The sequence below is a fragment of the Thamnophis elegans genome, chromosome 12, assembly GCF_009769535.1.
Source record: "Thamnophis elegans isolate rThaEle1 chromosome 12, rThaEle1.pri, whole genome shotgun sequence".
NCBI lineage: Eukaryota > Metazoa > Chordata > Lepidosauria > Squamata > Colubridae > Thamnophis > Thamnophis elegans.
In genome coordinates, this window is record NC_045552.1 from 35,888,116 (window position 1) to 35,895,606 (window position 7,491).

At 48.5% G+C, this 7,491-nt stretch overlaps 1 long non-coding RNA gene across 1 annotated transcript; it reads right to left on the minus strand.

Annotated features, from left to right (window-relative positions):
- Positions 1 to 156: 156 nt before the first annotated feature.
- Positions 157 to 4,185, minus strand: LOC116516076. The gene is made up of 2 exons (XR_004256305.1): positions 4,034 to 4,185; positions 157 to 532 (listed from the first exon to the last, which is right to left on the minus strand). It is a non-coding gene; the product is annotated as an uncharacterized LOC116516076 (long non-coding RNA).
- Between the last annotated feature and the right edge of the window lie 3,306 nt (positions 4,186 to 7,491).

The window sequence follows — 7,491 nt, forward strand, 5'->3', positions numbered from 1 at the left end:
TTGACTTGCTTCAAGATCAGGTTTTTATCATGTTTTCTAGCTTCCTGAAACAGGGTGTTTACACCTCCATAATTCCCTACATATCATAGTGAATACTAAATATGGCTTAAATGCTTTTTCATGCATCATTATACTGAAAGAACACTGACAAATGGGTCAAGTGTTGACATTAACACAATGTTTTATTGGTTATACATAGTTCAGAGGGGCATGGCACATCCATCAGAAAAATATCCCTCATTACCACTATCAGAAGCAGATATAGAGAGGCATAATATGCTATTTTACAATAAATTGACTCATCTGTATTCCACAAATCATGTCCGTAGCCACAAGCAAACCAGCCTTTACACAAATTGCAACTCTTTAGCTCACTAGGTAGATAGCATCTTCTCTGGGATAGCTCAGAATCCCAGTTATAGTCTAGATCAGAAAAAATCTGAAGAAGCTTTGTGACCACGGCAATTACCACTGGAATATAAAATCAGGTTGTCTTGAAGTCTTTTCTGTCTAGGTGTTATTATTTTGGAGTCTGCAAAATATAAAGCACATCTTGTTAGTGAGCAATCCACTCCAGTATCATTTACAATGTCATAAATAAAAACATATTTACTTACCATTGCTGGGAGATAATGAAGCCTCATTCGCTGTTCACATACTGTCCGGTAAGTACTCTGCACCTCAACATTAAAATTGCAACACACCATGCTGCAGCCGTGCAAAACGGGTCTGAATAAAACATTTTCTTAATCTAACTAGTGACGTGCTGTGAGGTTTATGCCTGGTGAGGCTCAGCTGGCATCTCTTCAAAGAATCGCCAGCTCCAGCGTAGTTCCTTCCCAGACTTTGCGAAGCAGCTCAGCGGTACAGCGTTGGCCTCGGCAGGGGGGGGGGGGGATTTGCATCGCGGGAGCCGCCAAGCGCCCAGGTCTGCAGCAAAGGCGCTTGGCGGCTCCCGCGATGCAAACTGCCCCACCACGCCACGCGCCCGCTGCCCCGGCCTGCAACCGCTGCTTCTCCAGGCTCCACTGCTGGAAGTCCTGGATCGCCCCTGGGGGAAGGCTGAGCGAGAAGCGGAGCAAAGCTTCTCCGCGGCCTCCCGGCACCATGCAGAGGTTCTTGCATGAGCGCGTGCCAGCGGCTGCGGTATGGAGCAGCCCCGGCTGTGAGACAAGGCAGCGCTTAAAAGCAGCCACTGCCACCGCCATCACCCTCCTTCGCCCAGCGGTGGCATTTCTGCCGCCTTGGGCTTCTTTGCCGCGTGGCAGCTGCTTCTGTAAGGAGGCACTGGGCCAGGAACTGGAGAAGCCGGCAGATCGCTCGGACTGGAGCCTCCATGGAGACGGCGCGGCATGGCTTCCGAGCGATCCGCCGGCTTCTCCAGTTCCTGGCCTGCCTCCTCCAACAAACAATCCTGCTGCCCCAGCTTGCAGCCAGCCAGCCCACCCACCATCCGCCCGACCTGCCTGGACTTCTCCTCCTCCTCCTCCTCCTCCCCGCTCAGTGCTGGGCTGGCTGCAGGCCGGGGCAGCAGGATTGTTTGTCAGAGGAGGCAGGGGGGGCAAGGCGGTGGAGCGCGACGGCGGCGAGAAGCATCTCAGATGGATCCGGGACATCCGGAAGGCAAGCTGGCACTTCGGCATGCCTTTAAGTGCTGGCTTGCCTTCCGGGTGTCCCGGCTCCATCTGAGATGCTTCTCACCGCCGTCGCACTCCACTGCCTTGCCCACCCCACCTCCTCCACAAACAATCCTGCTGCCCCGGCCTGCAGCCAGCCAGCCCCCCCCCCCCCCCCGCCCGACCTGCTCCCTGCCTGGATTCACCACTCTTCTCCTCCTCCTCCTCCTCCTCCCTGCTTGTCCTCCCTGCCCACCCAGCCCATTCCTCCCCCGCCACCACTGTGTCCAACAGGCCAGGTGTCTTGCGTTTATGGCAGACATAAACGCGAGACGCCTAGCCTGTTGGGACACAGCGGCGAGAACGTCCCTGCCGCCTCCGCGCTCTGCCGCCTCGGCCCCCCGCCTCCTCCAACCCCACCGGACCATTGTGAAGAAACACACACACACACACACACACATACACTCCACAATAAAAAATTACATATTTCATTACAATAATAAGCAATATAGCAATAACAGTAGACTTATATACCGCTTCATAGGGCTTTCAGCCCTCTCTAAGCGGTTTACAGAGTCAGCATATTGCCCCCAACAACAATCCGGGTCCTCATTTTACCCACCTCGGAAGGATGGAAGGCTGAGTCAACCCTGAGCCGGTGAGATTTGAACCGCTGAACTGCTGATCTAGCAGTCAGCCTGCAGTGCTGCATTTAACCACCGCGCCACCTTGGATTCACCTTTGAATCCCCCCCTCCCTCCGTCCGATCCACATACCTTTTCCAGCTGTGGAAACTCTCTCAACTCTCCTCTTGTCCGGCCAACGTAAGCGTGTTCAACGTAAGCATGCTCATAAGGCATGATTCGCTGCTCCCCGATCAGGAGGCGGGAGAATCAGTGCCTCTTTTGCATATGGAATTTTTTGCTTTTTAACTCTTTCTTAACTTTTAAAAGGTGAAAAATTCCTTATCCAAAGGAGGCCCCGAGTTCTCTGGCTTCCTCCTAGTTAATACTGAGAGCAGACACCAAGCCACTGTGACTTGAAATCTGGTAGCAACTACCCTGGCTTTAATTATTTTAAGAAAATTATTTAAAATCCTTTCCTTTCCCTGAGGAGACTGGTGAGGCCCCGCCTCCCTTGCCTCTAGTGACGGCACGTCCCTGATCCTGAACCCTTGCAATAGGGTTTGTTGCATTCTGGCGGCTGGGGTCTTATGTCGAGCATGCGATGCTGGCTTTTGCTGTTGTTTTAAAAACATATTTGGAATCAGAGGTTGCCCACCTTCAAGAGACTGCTGGAATTAAAGGCTACCTGCAAAAAGTTCCAGCTCTTGTATGAACAAGTCCTTGAGCCTTCCGCATGCCCAGAATTACAGGGGTATGACATGCCCAGGCATGTCCCTGGCATGCCTCTTGCACATGCACAGAATCACAGGGGGTGGGTGTGTGGGTATGACATACCCGGGCATGTCCCAGGCATGCCTGAACAAGGCTTAACTCCTACGTATCGCCTGGCGATTTGCATCTTGTGAACACTTTAATTCCTGTTAATATTCCTTGTCTTTTCCTGTAGGTGGGCTTCAATTGGTTATATGAGGATTTAAAGGGGAAATTGGCAAAATTTGTGTCTTTAGATTTTACGAAGGTAAAAAACAGATGCGGGGTTTAAAAAGGGGCTGTGTTTTTTCCCCTGCCTTCAAAGGAAAGTGTTTTTAAAACCTCCTAGAAATAAATATCTTTTAGAAAAAAAGCCATGTTAAATGCAGGCCCTATCTCCACAAAAATTAAAACATCATTGCCTAGAAACAAATACCTTTTAGAAAAAAGTGGGGTTAAATGCAGGCCCTAGGTGCTCCTTTTGTCCCCAGCTTTTGAGGCATTGATTTTAAAACTCCACAAAATTAAAATCATCATTAAGCCAGAATGATTAGAAATAAAAAACATTTTTATTTCACAACCCCCCTCCCCCTTAAATGTCCATAGAATTAGTCTAGGGTTAAGCTAATCACGTACCCAGAGTTTTGGCATCTTTCTTGATGGGGTTAGGTTCAACACCTCTAATCTGAAAAATAGGGCTAGGACCTTGCACAACATTTATCTGTTAGGGCTACTCATACTTATCATGATGGGCTTAGGCCAATACAACATATCCGCTAGGGTTATGGCCTTGTGAATCCTGCACCACGTCAATTATGCACATCCCAGCCATGGAGGAGGGCTATGCACATCATATCCAGAGGGGGCTGTGCATATCACTTCCGCTTAGCGGCATGATCTGGCGACATAATCAGCATGTGGGTTTGTTTACTTTGATGACAATCACTGATCAAAAGTACTGATAATTTCATCAAAAAAGGTACACTCTTTCTACTGTTATGTTTTATCTTGTTCTTGTCAATAAACCCTGTTCCTCATTACCTCAGCTGTTTGCGCCTCATCTGTCCTCACAGGATTTGACAGGAGCCATCAAAGAGAAACCGTCTCCTCAGGTTTGATTGGGGCCAACCTCCCTGAGGATCTGGAGGATTTCGGGCAGATGACAAAATGCAGTGAGGTGGATGGTTTCTGAGATTCCCTAGGCAAAGTGATGCTTATGAATTAAAAACATTTGCACATTTTCCTTTTTTTAATCTTCCCCTTTCTCCTCCCCTTTTCCTCCTCTTCTCTGCAAACCCCATGCCCTTCTAGCACTTATAATGGTAACCATCTAGATAATGAAAACATCTCCAAGAAAACAACCAAGTTAAGAGAGTACCAAAAACCACAGTTCTTTTCCTTATCCTCCTCCCCTCCCCCTCCTGCCCTCCTCCTCCTCTCTTCACCTACACACTGCAAAACCTCTTCCCTTCTAGAACTGATGACGTGACCTAGTTGGGTCGCAAGAAAATCACCAAGCTTATAGAGCACCAAGGACCCCACAAAGTTGGAGGTCCCAGCCCCCATAGGCAGTCCACTCCCACTCACATCTTTGTCTGTCTCATCTGAAACTGAGAACATGAGAAGTCTTTTGACTTCACAAGGTCCTTCCTCCTGCAGTTCCTCAGTTTTAACCGGTAATATCTGTTAATCTGAAGGTTGGAAAAAGAGTCCATGAGTCCTAGAGAGCTCCACCCATCAGCCAGGAAAAGGAAACAGAGGACAAAGGAGAATCAGGAATGGGCCACGTGTGGTCAAGCACAGGGCTGTTTCCCACTGCAGTTCCCGGGTCAGGAAAAGCAAATATGACAGCCAGACCCACAAACACACACCCCTCGCCCTTCCCCATAGGTCCTCTTGTTAATTCCCTGTTTGGGGGTCTGAAATGCTTGATGATTTTTGTCAAGATCTTGCAGCTTCGTCTTTTTAAGTGCATTAGTTCTCCTTGGTGATTGAGACACCTTACCACTCTTGGCACGGCAAACTAACCATGGCTTACTTGCCATAGCCAATTCACACGGGAACCAGAGTTACACTAATAGCAGTGCTGCAATATGTCAGGGGTTGCCACAAAGAAGAGGGGGTCAACCTATTCTCCAAAGGACCAGAAGGCAAGACGAGAAGAAGCGGATGGAAACTTATCAAGGAGAGAACCAAACCTAGAACTAAGGAGGAACTTCCTAACAGTGAGGACAATTAACCACTGGAACAGTTTGTCTCCAGAGGTTGTGGGTGCTGCATCACTGGAGGGTTTTAAAAAGAGATTAGACAACCATTTGCCTGAAATGGTAAAGGGTTTTCTGCCTGAGCAAGGGGTTGGCCTGGAAGATCTCCAAGGCCTCCTTCCGAGTCTGTAATTCTATTATTCATTTGTCTGCCTAATATCGAGAAATAATGGAAGAGAAGCATCAAAGAAAGGATGCCAAAGGAGGGACAAAATGAAACATGAAAAACAATGTTGAAATGATTTTTAACATGGAAATGTTGAATTAATCGAAGGTGAGTCGACCATGGCTCATGGGTAGGAATGAGTTGGCTACAGCGAGTTGTCATTGTCTGATCTTGCGTCTAAGACAACTGGAGCCCTAAAAGTGTAAAACCTCAGCATATTTACCTTATCTTTAGCCAAGTCCTGGATTAGTGCTTGGTTGTATTGCAGACTTGTTGATGGACGGCAATACACTTCTTGACCTCTGGACCATTTGATGTCTGCAGGAAACTACTTGGACAAGAAGAAGAACAAGAACAACAAAAAATAGTTGTGACAAAGTGAAGGAGCAGAGGAAGGAAGGGCCTTTTGTGTATTTCCAAGGGGAAGAGTTGGTTTCCCTTCTGTGCCAGGATGCATATGATAATTTGTTTGACTTTTCTAGCTGGGACAGACACAAAGCACCCAAGAAGGACCATCCAGATTGTATGAGATGGAAATGAGATGAACGGAAGAAAAATCCTGCCACAAATTATGAGAACGGTTGTCCAGATGAAGAGCATAGATTGTCTTCCACTGTCTGGAATGGCAAGTAAACAACCGCTTTCCGGAGGTTGGTAATTCTTGATTAATCACCGTTTATTGAGGTGGCTCGTCAGCCTCTGGCCCCTCCAGCAGCCCAATCGGAGGAGGAGGAGCAGGCATTGGAGTCAGGGTCTGCATCAAGGCAACCTGAGAGCTCCAAGGGGGAAGAGGGAATGGAGCTGGCAAAGAGAGAGACAGAGGCAGAGTCTGGGCTGCCCATCAGCCTTCAGTTGGAGAGTCAATGGTTCCTGGATCTGGAGGTGGCTGATGAGGAAGAGGAACAACAGCTGGTCCAGTGCCTGATGTGCCGATGCAAAGAAGGCAGAGGAGAGTGGTGGAAATCTATTGGCCGATCCTTGGGAAGGAAGAGCCATCGCTGCTAGCGAAACTCCATCCTAGCGATAAAAGGCAGGGGTGGAGAGGAATAGATGTGGCAAAGAACGCTTCATCTCCCTGCCAGATGGACTTGTTAATCTGAGGTGAGATTTTTGCCGGGGCTGCTGGCGCTCCTAATAAAGGAGTCTTTGAGCTAAGGTCAGAGGGTTTGTGGTGTTTGGGGAGCTGGGTCAGAACATTTATTTACTGACTGTTGGAAGTTATAACAAAAAGTTTATAACTGAAAAAAGGAATTTTGTTTTTCACACACAGGCAGCATCCCTGGGGTCATGTGATCAAAATTCAGCGTTTGGCAACTGGCATGTACTCGTGCCAGTTGCAGTGTCCCGGATCATGTGGTCCCATTTTTGCAACTTTCTGCCAAGCAAAGTCACTGGAGAAGCCATATTCACTTAACAACTCTGTATAAACAGAGATCAAACACCACTCCCTTCTCTGTTTTGGACACCCACAAGGTCGCCGACCACTCTTGGCCACGGTGGAAGATGCTGCTCTCTGGACATGTCCCTATCAGCAGAGTCCCCTTCTCTCATCTTCTCTGTAATTGGTGCCACACCAAAATGTTGTCCAATAGTGTCATTTGTGATGTGGTCGAGAAGGGAGGTGTCCGATATCGAAAGGAGTCTTTGCGTATCCATGTCATGGAGATAGCTTTCGGTCCTCCGTGTTTGCTGCCCAACATTCATGGCCATACATTGCAACAGGTGGGATCATTAGATGTTGGTTAGGAGTCAAGATGGGTTGGCATCTGTCCGTCAACCCATTGACTTCTCACCATTGAGTTCTTGCCAATGCATCCAAGCTGCATTCATCCTGCTTGCGCCTCAACATTGATATCTGCTTTTGTTGTGCCTGCCAGAGGCCAGCGGAGCTAGCTGCAGAGTCAGACAATGAGGAGGTTGGGGAGGAACAAGGGCCAGCCCTGGGGACTGGGGGAAGCTCAGACGAGGGTTCTGCTTTGGAGGCTGAGAGGGATCTAGAAAACAGTGATGCTGAGGAACAGCTGGAGCCTGTTCCCAATGTGTGCATGCACACAAGACAAGAACAACTA